Genomic DNA, 13,033 nt, shown 5'->3' on the forward strand with positions numbered 1-13,033 from the left:
GAAGATCTAGAGAAGTAGTTATTCCTCTTTATTCGGCACTGGTGAGGCCACATCTGGAATATTATGTCCAGTTTTGGGCCCCCCACCATAACAAGGATGTGGATTTGCTGGAGCAGGTTCAGCGGAGGGCAACAAAAATGATTAAGGGTCTGGAGCACAAAACCTATGAGGAGAGGCTGAGGGATTTGGGCTTGTTCACTTTAAAGAAGAGAAGACTTAGGGGTGATTTAATAACAGCCTTCAACTTCCTGAAGGGGAGCTCTAAAAAGGAGGGTGAGAAACTGTTTTCAGTGGTGTCAGATGGCAGAACAAGGAGCAATGGTCTGAAGTTGAAGAGGGAGAGGTGTAGGTAAGATATTAGGAAAAATTACTTCACCAGGCGGGTGGTGAGGCACTGGAATGCGTTGCCTAGAGAGGTGATGGATCCTCCAACCCTTGAGGTTTTTAAGTCCCGGCTGGACAAGGTCCTGGCTGGGATGACTTACTAGGGGTTGATCCTGCTTGAAGCAGGGGACTGGACTAAATGACCACCTCAGGTCCCTTCCAGCCCTGTGATTCTGTGAGAGCCAGCTGAGAACACTGCTGGGTTATTGGATGTGCCTTCGGAGACAATTACGTAGCTGCTTGTTGGTATTGCGTTTAAATTTATCAAATCGCAGTTACTTAAAAGATGGGGTTATTTTCCTGGTTGTTTAAAGAAAATGACTTCATTTTTGTCACTATACCAATGAACTTGGAATCACAAGCAATCAAATTAATGCGCTAGTCTAAGACACTGAGGCTATGGCCACACAGCAAAGTTATTCCAAGATAAGACCTGTTATTTCAAAATAACTTTCTAAGCATCTACACCATGCACACACAATTTCAAAGTTTAAATTAAAAAAAGCAGATGTGGCTTATTTCACACTGGGGCTACGTCTACACGTGAAGCCTACATCGAAGTAGCCTATTTCAATGTGGCGACATCGAAATAAGCTATTTCGATGAATAACGTCTACACGTCCTCCAGGGCTGGCAACGTCGATGTTCAACTTCGACGTTGCGCGGCACCACATCGAAATAGGCGCTGCGAGGGTACGTCTACACGCCAAAGTAGCACACATCGAAATAAGGGTTCCAGGCACAGCTGCAGACAGGATCACAGGGCGGACTCAACAGCAAGCCTCTCCCTTAAAGGGCCCCTCCCAGACACAGTTGCACTAAACAACACAAGATCCACAGAGCTGACAACTGGTTGCAGACCCTGTGCCTGCAGCATGGATCCCCAGATGCCGCAGCAGCAGCCAGAAGCCCTGGGCTAAGGGCTGCTGCCCACGGTGACCATAGAGCCCCGCAGGGGCTGGAGAGAGAGCATCTCTCAACCCCCCAGCTGATGGCCGCCATGGAGGACCCGGCAATTTCGACGTTGCGGGACGCGGATCGTCTACACGGTCCCTACTTCGAAGTTGAACGTCGAAGTAGGGCGCTATTCCGATCCCCTCATGAGGTTAGCGACTTCGACGTCTCGCCGCCTAACGTCGAAGTTAACTTCGAAATAGCGCCCGACGCGTGTAGCCGCGACGGGAGGCATTTCGAAGTTAGTGCCGCTACTTCGAAGTAGCGTGCACATGTAGACACAGCTTAAATTTGATGTGTGCACATAGCCTGAGGTGGTTTTCCATGATCTTTAGCGAGGCAGAACACAGAGCTGGCATGGTTTCGGTAAATGTAACACAAAGCTTCGTAATGTAGTTAAATCAATGTCTTTGCGATCCACAAGAAGTTTCAAGGTCAAATTCTGCAAAATTGCTGTCAGTACCAAAAAGAGTTCCATCCGAACCAGCCCCTCTCCTACGCAGATCCGTTTGCCTGCAACGGAAAAGGAAGTTTGAGGAGATGCAGGAGATCTTTGTTTGCAATATACTTTAAATACCGTCACAATGGAAGTAAAGCTCAGGTTAAAGTTAGATGCCAAGAGAGATTCAGGGTAACTGTATAGAAGATAATGGCCATCGCTAAGAGTCCAGAAAGATATGAAAACACTGGCAGACTTGAGTCCTCAGTAACAGATCATTTGAAAGGCTGAGTTCCATGTGATCAGTAACTTTTTAAACACCAATATGCAGAGCAGGGTGGGAAGAGGTGAGGAATGCAAATCTCGAACCAGCTAATATATTTAAGTTGCATGGTTCTTCAGTGGAAGGAACAAGCGGAGAGGTGCAGGTAAGGAAAGTAGCAGGCTGGAGGCAGACAAAAGACCAGAGAAGTTTGTTTTCTTTTTATTAACAGAGTTACTGGGGATCTTCCTGGATTGGAATAAAGTGGATACACTTCGCAGCCCCTATTCCTCTTTGTCCAGAGGTTCATGCACAGTAAACTTCAAGCCTGTTGAATGTTACTCCCTTCATTTTTACTCTTCCATGTGCATTCCATCACAATTCATCCACACCAAACTAAGAGACAAAGGGAGATAGGACATAGCCAGGCAGAGGAGAGAGAAATGCTTGCTCAGCAGGTCAAAAAGAAAAAGAAAGAAAGACTGGCAATTGAAAGATGCTCCACTGTTATGAGAAGCTCTGTCTCAGGGATGACCTGCAAATGCTGAGAAGACTAGAGTTTGAGGACTCTTTGAATGCTCAGGACAAAGCTAAGAGAGAATGGTCTGGAGTCTGAAATAAATACAGTGTCTTTTAACTGAAGAAAAAGGTATGAAGAAGTCACTTTTCTTTACGGCACAATTCTCATCCAAGAAATGCCCTGGGTTAAACTGCTCCGGATTTGGAAATTCCTTGCTGTCATGTAGGACCGATTCCAGAAATTGGAATACTGTGTTGCCCTGATTTACCAAATACAGATAAAGAAAGTTTGAGTGGTTCCATTGCAAAGCAAAAAGTCTCCAGAACTCACTGACCTAGAAAATGGGACACACTTTCCTTTCCTGCATTTCCTTGCATCCCCTGGAAAGTCATGCTTCAAACAGAACTACAAATAATCAGATCCCAGAAGATAAGGTAACCCCATCAAACTGCAGCCCACCTGGAACAACAAGATCCTGGAATCTCAGGAGAAGTCTGCTCCCATTACAACATCACCCTGGTGTCGACGGCAAAGAGGTTTGCAAAAGTCTGATTCAGATCAATGTTCCCTCACATCTTTTTGACTCATGTATGGATTTTTTGCCCAAATTTGCAGAATTAATTTTTATGTGCACAGAAGCCTGTGTGCGCACCTCTGGTAGAAATGAAAACCTATCTGTGAGTGCTCTGTTAATCAGCTGGGTGGCAGTTGACTCTCTCCTGAGCAGCTGCATATGTTTGCAGAAAATGCTGGTTCAGATTCAATAATACCAGGTGCAGCTCTCAGCTCACTTTCAGAAGCATCTGAGTTTCCCTTGTCTTTATGATTGAGTTATCACACCAATAGTTTCCCCATAACTAAGAGGAACACAATAATGCTGAAAATGCCTATATAGCTCAAAGAGGAGCTCCGTTGGCAGCCTCGGTTGTGAGCACTTTGAGTTGGGCTGCTTATTAATATTTGAGCATGTGTAAACCTTGGAGGAGCTGGGGAACAGGACCAGTTCAGAACTGTTGACCATTCTATTTGCCAGTTGACCATTCTATTTGCCGTCAATTCCTTGTCTGAAATGGTAAACAAGTTTCAAAGTCCTTTCACCGGAATGACAGCTGGGCCTGCAGAATGCAGGGTTCTGCTCTTTTCCATGCCAGTAATTGTGAAGAACATCGACCACATTCGAAACATTTCTATTCCGAATAATTCAAAAAGGAAAAGGTAGAAGAAGTGAACTTTAACAGAGACACCCTGAGAACTAACCTTGGGGATAAGATACTGTCTGAAATAAACGTCTTTGGTCACAGCATGCACCACACTGAATGGAAGGTTAAAGAATCTCGGCATCTCGTGTAAAACGGCATCTGTGAAGGGCATCTGACTTCGGTCTGCCATGCAGGGGCTTCGGCCTCGGCCAATCACACGATCAATCTCTTCATGAATTTTCTCTGTCAGCAAATGGATGACATGAAGAAAAATTTAGACTCCAGGGTCCTCATCATTTTCCCCACTTTTTTGCCACATTGCCACATGTACAGTTCTTAGATGGGGAACATAACAAAACTGGTCAGTTTGAGGGTCACAGAAGCTACTATACATGGTACTTAGGACAAAGAACCAACACTGTAGCTATAGGGTGGTGATATGGCTCACGCCTTGCTGTTATCAAACAGAACACAGAGTCGTGACAGCCCTGGGATGGAAAGTTACCTCTTACCCACAACCAATGAGCAGCCTGCACACAGTGGCGAAATGCATCATTTCCAAGGAAAACTAGATCCGTCTGATGACTGAAAAGGCAGGTGTCTGAACTCTATGAGAGATTGATGCCTGGAAGTAGGTGAACCCCTCACTTCTTCAAAACTAGCAATTGTGTCTATCTATGTCATACCTTCTATGTGTGGATATTTCAGAAGAATCAGGAATCTGTATCTCAGGGTGGTGCTGGTTGTGTCTGTCCCAGCAAGGAATAACTCTACTGTGCTTCTTGCTAAGTTTTCAGTGGTAAATTTCGACTGGTCATTTCTGTCGTTCCTGTAGAGAGTTTCGTCATATTTCTTTTATCACTGACAATCGGAGCATGTGGCATCTGTTCATACACGCCTGAGCCTTCTCACCTTCCAAACAATAATGAACCATCTGGTGTCTTTCAGAAAATTGAACTAAAGAGGAAACCACTTTCAAACTAGGAGCCAAATGGTTTCACTTTGATGCTCCAAAGGAAGGAAAACCCCAATGAACATGCAAATTCCTGGCTACCTGCTGAGCAAGGCCAGCCGTGACAAAACTGCTAATAGGCTGTTATTGCAACATATCACAAGGGATTTACAAGAGGCATTTCTAGTAAGCTAGGAGTAGGCTAGGTCCGGAGGTAAGAGCACAGGTAGCCTTTTGAAACTGCCAGCCACTGCTTCCTGTGCATCTTCCAATGCAGCGTGTGCACAGCCTGAGTGACCAGTCCTGCCTGTCTTACAGGTGAAGTCCCACCAGCATCACTCACACAAATGAGATGAGCAGGACGGGGTATTAGAATGAAAGCTTCATGTTCAGAAACCAGGATCTCTTCTGGGTCTTGTGCAGAGAGAAAAACTCCCAGAATTGGTCAGACTCACTCCACAACCTCTGCCCTCACATACCTATTACATTTTGATGAGGAAAGCATCAGTTAAGTCTTGAGGGCAGCTGAGGTCCAGCGACTCTTTGTGTATCTTCACTCTCTCCAGAACATATCTCTTGAACTCCTCAGCATTTTTAAATACCCTGTGGTGAGGCACCGGAATGTAATCCAGGAGAGTCGGGAAAAAACTGTACAGCTATAAAGGTGGAAGGAGAAAACACATCTTTTTTACTGTGGGCTAAACAACCATAGCGTTTATCCAACTGACTCAATTGCAGCTGCAAAATGAAATAGTTCGACCCCAATATTGGGAACAGCTGTAGACTGAAAAGGAGAACGGGACCATGATGAGAAATGGAAACACCTATTTAAGGGAAATGAACAGGAAAAGAAATATTTAAAAAAGCCTCTTTCCCTCCATTCACAGTGAAGCAGAAGAAACTCCAGAACACACCTGGACCAGGATGAAGCCAAACAACTTAGTGTTTTCCATGATGAGATGAATAAAGTCAGAAATTTCTTATCTTCATAGTCAAACCGGTCCCCAAAGACGACAGAGCAGATGATGTTGGAGATGGCGTGGCTGAGGAAGACGGCGGGGTCAAAGGGCCGCCCTGGAGCAAAATAAAGCCAGAGTCAAGTTTTTAAATCAGTATTTCCACTTTCAGCTCTTGATTCTATTGGGACGTTCTGGATCTGGTGGCCCCACACCTAGAGGGCAGTCTCTAATATTCACTGGGGAGGGAGAGGTGTGGTGTCACACTTCTAGGGTGAGCTCTCAGTCCCTTTTGAGAGCCCCTCTCAGGTGCCAGTTGAGAGTTCTTGCCCTTCTCTGAATGGAAGGAAGGAATCCTACAATCCCATGTATTTTGGCCGCATACCAGCATGGCACACTCACTGCTTCCCAAACAGGAACATAAAAATGACCAGAGCAAAGTCTGCCTAGCCCAGTACCCTCTCCCCAACAGCAGCCCATGCCAGGTGCCCCAAAGGCAATCAACAGAACAGGGAATCATCAAGACTTCTCTCCCCTTGTTACCATGATGGGTTGAGCTGTTCTGGGTGTCTCTGAGCCCTTCGCCCTTCTGTTTCTCCTCATGGTCCCATCGTCCTTGTCAGACTGCAGCTCTTCCCAATATTGGGGTAGAACTATTTCGTTTTGCAGCTGCAATTGAGTCAAAGTCAGATTCCTTTTGGGCCTTTCCCGACAGAAGCAGCTGCCCCATGGCTCAGGATACAGAAAATCAGAATAAGCAAACTGTATTAGCCCTACACATACAAGAATAAACAAACCAGCCTAATTCAGTTCCCTATGTTGGTGTACGCCTACTCAAGACAAAATTTCCCCAATTGATCACTGGCCACAGACCAGTGGATAGAAAACATGGGAGATAAGCATTGGGAACCGTTACCTCACAAAACTTATCTCATGCAGTTAATTTCAGGAAAACACAGATTGTGATATGCGTAACTACTGTTTGAACCAAAGTTACTTTTACAAGAAAAGGAAAACAAGAGAGTCTTTAAGCCGACTGTTCAGTTTCCAGCACACAGACAGCAAACCCCCACCCTGTGTGTTTCTGAGCCTTTCCACCAGAAAACAGGCTTCCTCCTGGATTCGCAGCTCAATGCTCTTCTTCCCCATCCCAAAGTTTCTCAGGTTGGTGAGGGCAAATCGGCGAAGCTGCTTCCATCGCTCCCCATTGCTGAAGATAATACCTGGAAAAACAGGAAGAGACCGGATGCTGCGGGAGGGGTGGCCATCAACTCAGTTTTCCAAATTGTCTATCCTAAGGATATATTGGTCACTGAAAGAACATGAACTCAATGATTATGGTATTTGTCTTCTACTAACAATACTATATGACATTGACATGTATAGGTAACAAAATCCTCCATCTGGTTCTTTCCATCAGTTGATAGCCCAATGGCTGTATTTTATTCACTAACACAGTGTAAAGTGGCACAGTAATTAGAGCAAAAGGAATATACTGGGGCTTTATAAAAATCAGAACTCCACTGGAATATCAACAGGCGGCAAAAGTTAGAATCGTTCAAAGAACAGGGCCAAGCAAAACACCAGCTGTCTTCTGACTCATGTTCTCCATACGCAGAGAACATCAGTGATACGCTTCTGAAATGTACCTCTTCCTTTGGCAATCTTGTTAATCAATGGTTGGGTTCCTCTTCCACTGAACTCCTGCCCTTGGTCAATCAGCGCTTCCTTCACAGCCACGTATCCAGACAGCAACACAATTGGCTTGGAGCCAAAGTATATCGTGAAAACTGGGCCGTACTTCACAATGAGCTGTCATTGATTACCACAACAGACCAAAGTATTTTTACTAAAACCACTTAACGTAAAAATATGAGTAGCTCTCATGTCACGTGAAAAGGACAGAAGCTCCTAAATCCAAAATGTAGATCCTCACACCCCCTACCTAAATCTCCAGCCCGGTGCTTCTCTAATTTATTTGATCATGCAGCCTTGCTTTGTGGCTGTGGTTTTTATTGCCACGCTCCCAAAACAAAGGCCCCATGCAGCTCTGAAGGCAGGGCAGAGTGTCTGCTTTGGTGCCTAGCTCTCAAGGCAGGATCGCACGGGCAGAGAAGCTAGGGCAGCGATAAGAAAAGTCAAAGGCTATTGAGGGAATTGGCAGATGTCATTGCAGAGCCTTTGGCTTTTATCTTTGAAAGATCGTGGAAATCGGGAGAGGTCTCAGATGTTTGGAAAAAGGCAAATGTGGTGCCCATCTTTTAAAAAGGAATGAAGGACAAACCAGGGAATTAGAGTCCAATTATCCTTACTTCAGTCCCTGCAAAAATCATGGAGTTCATGCTCAAGGAATCCATTTTGAAGCACTTGGACGAGAGAAAACTGATCAAGAGTAGTCAACATGGATTCACCAAGGGCGAGTGATGCCCGAGTAATCACACTAGCATCTATGCTGAGGTAAGTGATTCTGCGGACATGGAGAAGTCAGTAGAAATGTTATACCTTGACTGAGGCAAACCTTTTGCTACAGTCTCAAACAACATTCTTGCCCACATTTGGCCTCCCTGAGACAAAGCCACTCAAAAGGAACAAAATTCCATTACCTTATATAAGCTGCGTCTACATGTGCACGCTACTTCGAAGTAGCGGCACCAACTTCGAAATAGCGCCCGTCGCGTCTACACGCGTCGGGCGCTATTTCGAAGTTAACTTCGATGTTAGGCGGCGAGACGTCGAAGTCGCTAACCTCATGAGGAGATAGGAATAGCGCCCTACTTCGATGTTCAACGTCGAAGTAGGGACCGTGTAGACGATCCGCGTCCCGCAACGTCGAAATTGCCGGGTCCTCCATGGCGGCCATCAGCTGGGGGGTTGAGAGATGCTCTCTCTCCAGCCCCTGCGGGGCTCTATGGTCACCGTGGGCAGCAGCCCTTAGCCCAGGGCTTCTGGCTGCTTCTGCGGCAGCTGGGGATCCATGCTGCATGCACAGGGTCTGCAACTAGTTGTCAGCTCTGTGGATCTTGTGTTGTTTAGTGCAACTGTGTCTGGGAGGGGCCCTTTAAGGGAGCGGCTGGCTGTTGAGTCCACCCTGTGACCCTGTCTGCAGCTGTGCCTGGCATCCCTATTTCGATGTGTGCTACTTTGACGTGTAGACGTTCCCTCGCTGCGCCTATTTCGATGTTGGGCTGAGCAACGTCGAAGTTGAACATCGACGTTGCCAGCCCTGGAGGACGTGTAGACGTTATTCATCGAAATAGACTATTTCGATGTCGCAACATCGAAATAAGCTATTTCGATGTTGGCTGCACGTGTAGACGTAGCCATAGAGATTAGCTCATGTCCCTCAAAGTCATCTGCAGGACATTTCCTATGATCAGAAAAGCAAGGGGGCCAGGTGGCAGCTTTCCCCTTCCAGACCTTTTTCTCCATGCTGAAATGGAAAAAAGGTAAGAAACACAAATCAATAGGAGAAGAGTGGTTGTTCCCAGAGGCTCCATTCAAGGGTCCAGCAATTCTTCTGGCTTCTGGAAAGAGATTACTTTGGATTTCAGAACCCACAGTCTATATATTGCTGTGGAAACACAGTGCAAAGTTCAAGCAATTAGCCAATGAGGACTCTCCTTTCTTGTGGGTCAACACGATTATCGAGGGCCAACCAAGTTTATTAGATACTGACAAACTCGAAATGGACTCCTTTGACCTTTTGTTTGCATATCAACTGTGTTTGCTGCTGGTGCTCTCCCTGACCCAGACCAAAGGTTAATCATCACATGAAAACTTTTAAGGCCCTTCTCCCACCCCCAGATGCCCATGAAATCATCATTCACTCTACGTACAGACCCCGAGAGTCTTGGCGCCAGCTGGCACATACAAGAAGGGTGATGGCCTTGCACGTTGCTCAACAGGTTGTAGATGAAGTTTGGAGACTGGCACACAGCCAACTCCTGTCAGCCCCTCTCTCACCTGGTCCCCATCTTGGGTTGCTGCTTTATTGCCCTCCTTAGCCCACTGCACCACTCTTACCACCTCCCTAGTTTGTGAGGTCTCCAGACACAAAGTCCTCAACTGCCCCAGCATTTTCACTTCTGCCTCCCTTTTGTGAATTCAGAGCCCTTTCGCTATTTACCCCTTTGGGTGTGATTCCTTGTGCATTATCTCGCAGCGAGTATCTGGGTTTGGGTCCTTCCTTGGAAGTGGACCTCTGAACAAATGGCCTTGTCTACAGAGGAGGAGGGAACTGGCCACTTTGGGACAGAGCCCCCATTTCTTGTGATGCCCCTCACCGAGATGTGACTTAACCCACCTCCCTCCCTTTCCTCTTTGCATGAAATCCCTAAAAGTGCAGCCACACACAGCTTCTTAAAGACCCTTCCAGCCGGCCTCTCAATTACAGACAGAGGGATGATTCCAGCTGAGGTGTCCCATGGGGTCAACCATTGGGTTCATTCCATGGGTCACTTTTACTCAAGTAAGGGAACCTCTTTTTAAATAATACCTCTGACCACATCGAACATCTTATGCATGTGCATGAAGATTTCAAATCTGTTTTTCTTATCTGTACTTCCACACCCTAGGTAGCTTGTGGTATGATATTTTTCATAGCATATTTTTAGCTCTTAGTAACACTACAGTAAACTCCCGACTTACAGGCAGGTTGTATTCCCGGGCAGCCAAGTACAAGCTGAATTTCATGCAAGTGAGGTGAGGACAGCATGATAGGTTAGCAGTGCTGTGTAACTTCCTCTGAGCTAGGCATAAAAATGTATCTCGGAGGGGCTGTCTTTGTCTATATGTGGCAATGGAAAATCCCACCTCTCACTGAGCAGGTCCATTGCAATGGGGATACATGTGGTAGCATAATTGTTCACGTCATATCTTGAGAGCTAGAACTATACTGAGCAAAGCTCAAGACAGTTAACCTCTCCGAACACCTTGCACCTGACCTGATTGTGTGCATCTCAGGGGTTCTCTCAGAGTCTGCTGTGCTGGCTATCTGGGCAGAACTAGGACAGCACACAGGGTCAACACCTGCATGCAGCCGAACGTCTATCAATATCTGGCTGATCAGGATACATCAGTAACATCTGATGGCAGGTTTAAAACAAGTAGAGAAGTTCTTGGAGAATGGGTCCATCAATGGCCATTAGACATGATGGGCAAAGATTCCTTAACTTCACACTCCTGTTCCACGATGACATGACTGTCTTTGTTCTTCCAAATGGCGAGTCCTCAGATCCATTTGAGATATCCAATGGTGTGAAGCAAGGGTGTGTGCTGGCCCCTGTGTTATTCAACCTTTTTTTTCTCGTGCGTCCTCAGCCACACACTTAGGGACCTGCACCACGGAGTCTTCATACAATACACACTTGATGGGTCACTTTTCGACCTTCATCGTGTGAATGTTAAAACCAAGATGCTTGAGAGGCTCATCCTTGAAGCCCTTTGTGCTGATGACTGTTCACTTATGGCACACAAGAAATCTGATCTCCAGCTCATCATCAACGAGTTTGCTGATGCCACTCGCCTCTTTGGTTTGACCTTCAGCCTAGGAAAGACTGAGCTACTGTTTTAACCCTCTCCAGGAACTGCTGCTCTCCCCACTTCAATCTTGATTGAAGGAACAGAGTTAAAAACAGTACAGGAGTTCAAGTACCTTGGCAGTGTGATAGCCAATGATGGCTCCCTTGACAAAGAAATCAATGCCAGAATCTGCCAGGCCAGCTGTGCACGAGGACCTCTGAGAGCACAAGTGTTGAATCAGAACAACATCCAACAGTACACTGAACTGAAAGTGCACAAGGCTGTAGTCCTGACCAGTCTCGTGGATGAATATGGAACCTGGCCCTTGTACAGAAAACATATAAAATTGCTGGAGCGCTTCCACACACGCAGCCTGAGGTCAATACTGCACATTCGATGGCAGGACAGAGTTACGAACCTGGAAGTCCTGGATACAGCAGGAACCACAAGCATAGAAGCCATTATTCTGAAAGCCCAGCTTCGCTGGACAGGGCACGTCGCACAAATGGAGGAGTCAAGAATCCCTAAGCAGCTCCTCTACGGTGAACTCTCCCTGGAGAAAAAGAATCGAGGCAGGCCTCGCAAGAGATATAAAGACTGAGTGAAGGCCAACATTGCTCATGCTGGTTTAAAACCAGATCAGCTGGAGCAGCATGTGAAAGACCCAACAGACTGGGGTGCTCTCGTATGACATGCATATAACAACTTTGAATAGCAGTGAGGCGTATGCCTCATTGATGTTTGTGAGAGGAAGAAAGCAAGAGCAGCAGCTGCACCAACAGAGCCAGTACAATTCCCTTGCCCCCACTGGGAACGCCCATCCCGTTCAAAGCTTGGACTCATCAGCCACATGCGACTCCACAACCGATGAGCCTGTGCAAGCTCAAGACGTCATCGTTGGACACGAGGGACTACCTAGAAAAATACAATACAAAATACAGGGAAAGCAACATTGTTCTTAGTGTCCTGAGACCTCTGACTGCCAGACGCTGACAGTGCACAAATCACTGGATAAATTGCCCTGTTCTGTTCATTACCACTGAAGTATCTGTTATTGGCAGGGTACTGGGTTCCGTGGACCATTAGTCTTACCCAGTATGGAAGGTCTCATGGTCCTTTGCTTGCACTGCTTTCAGAAACCTGCAAAAGCCTGCTGGGGAATGGTGACGGGGCCGTTAAATGGAGCAGCTCCCCTGTTCCAATAGTTGTGCATGTCTGATAAGGCAGGCAATCCTCCCACACTAATTAAACCTGGCTGAGCCTGTCAGGATACCCAAGAAATGGGTAAACTAGAGACAGGTGCTGCATTTAGGGTGCCAAATACTAATCAACAGAGATCTATTTAGGGAAAAATCTGCTAAAAATCCTGTGAAAGCTCTGGAGTCCATTGCATGTGCTTTCAGTGCTAAAAACATGGCTGATTGTCTTTGTCACTGCAGAGTGCCTGAGGTCTTTCCTTGGAAGTAGTTTTGGGGTTGGCTAAATTAATACGGGGCACAGATCCCTCAGATCCTGTAGCTTTCTCACAGCTGCTAGTCTCTTCTCAGATTCCCTAGGCCAGGGCAGTAATCAGGAAATTCCTATCTCCATGGATTTTTTACTTGTCACTCCCTAGGAGGAAAGGGACAAAATCTGGGTCCACAGACCTCCTCTCTACAGCCCCTTCACGCTCTCATGGGCTTCACCTGCCCTATATACCCTTAGTAGCCTGAGCTCGCAAGTCTCTGGCTCCCCAGGTTTCTAGCTCCGTTCTCAGTCGATTTGGAGGACAGCTGTAGAACTAGCACTCCTAGGGCCAGGGCTCCAGAGCAAACTGGCTCCCAATCTCCTTGGCCTTCCAGCTTTTG

The 13,033-nt window shown here is 46.5% G+C and overlaps 1 pseudogene; it reads right to left on the reverse strand.

Moving 5' to 3' along the window:
* Positions 1 to 1,669: 1,669 nt before the first annotated feature.
* Positions 1,670 to 9,163, reverse strand: LOC142015908 (cytochrome P450 2H2-like; annotated as a pseudogene).
* Positions 9,164 to 13,033: the final 3,870 nt, after the last annotated feature.

This window comes from Carettochelys insculpta, chromosome 7, assembly GCF_033958435.1.
Source record: "Carettochelys insculpta isolate YL-2023 chromosome 7, ASM3395843v1, whole genome shotgun sequence".
NCBI classification, from domain to species: Eukaryota; Metazoa; Chordata; order Testudines; family Carettochelyidae; genus Carettochelys; species Carettochelys insculpta.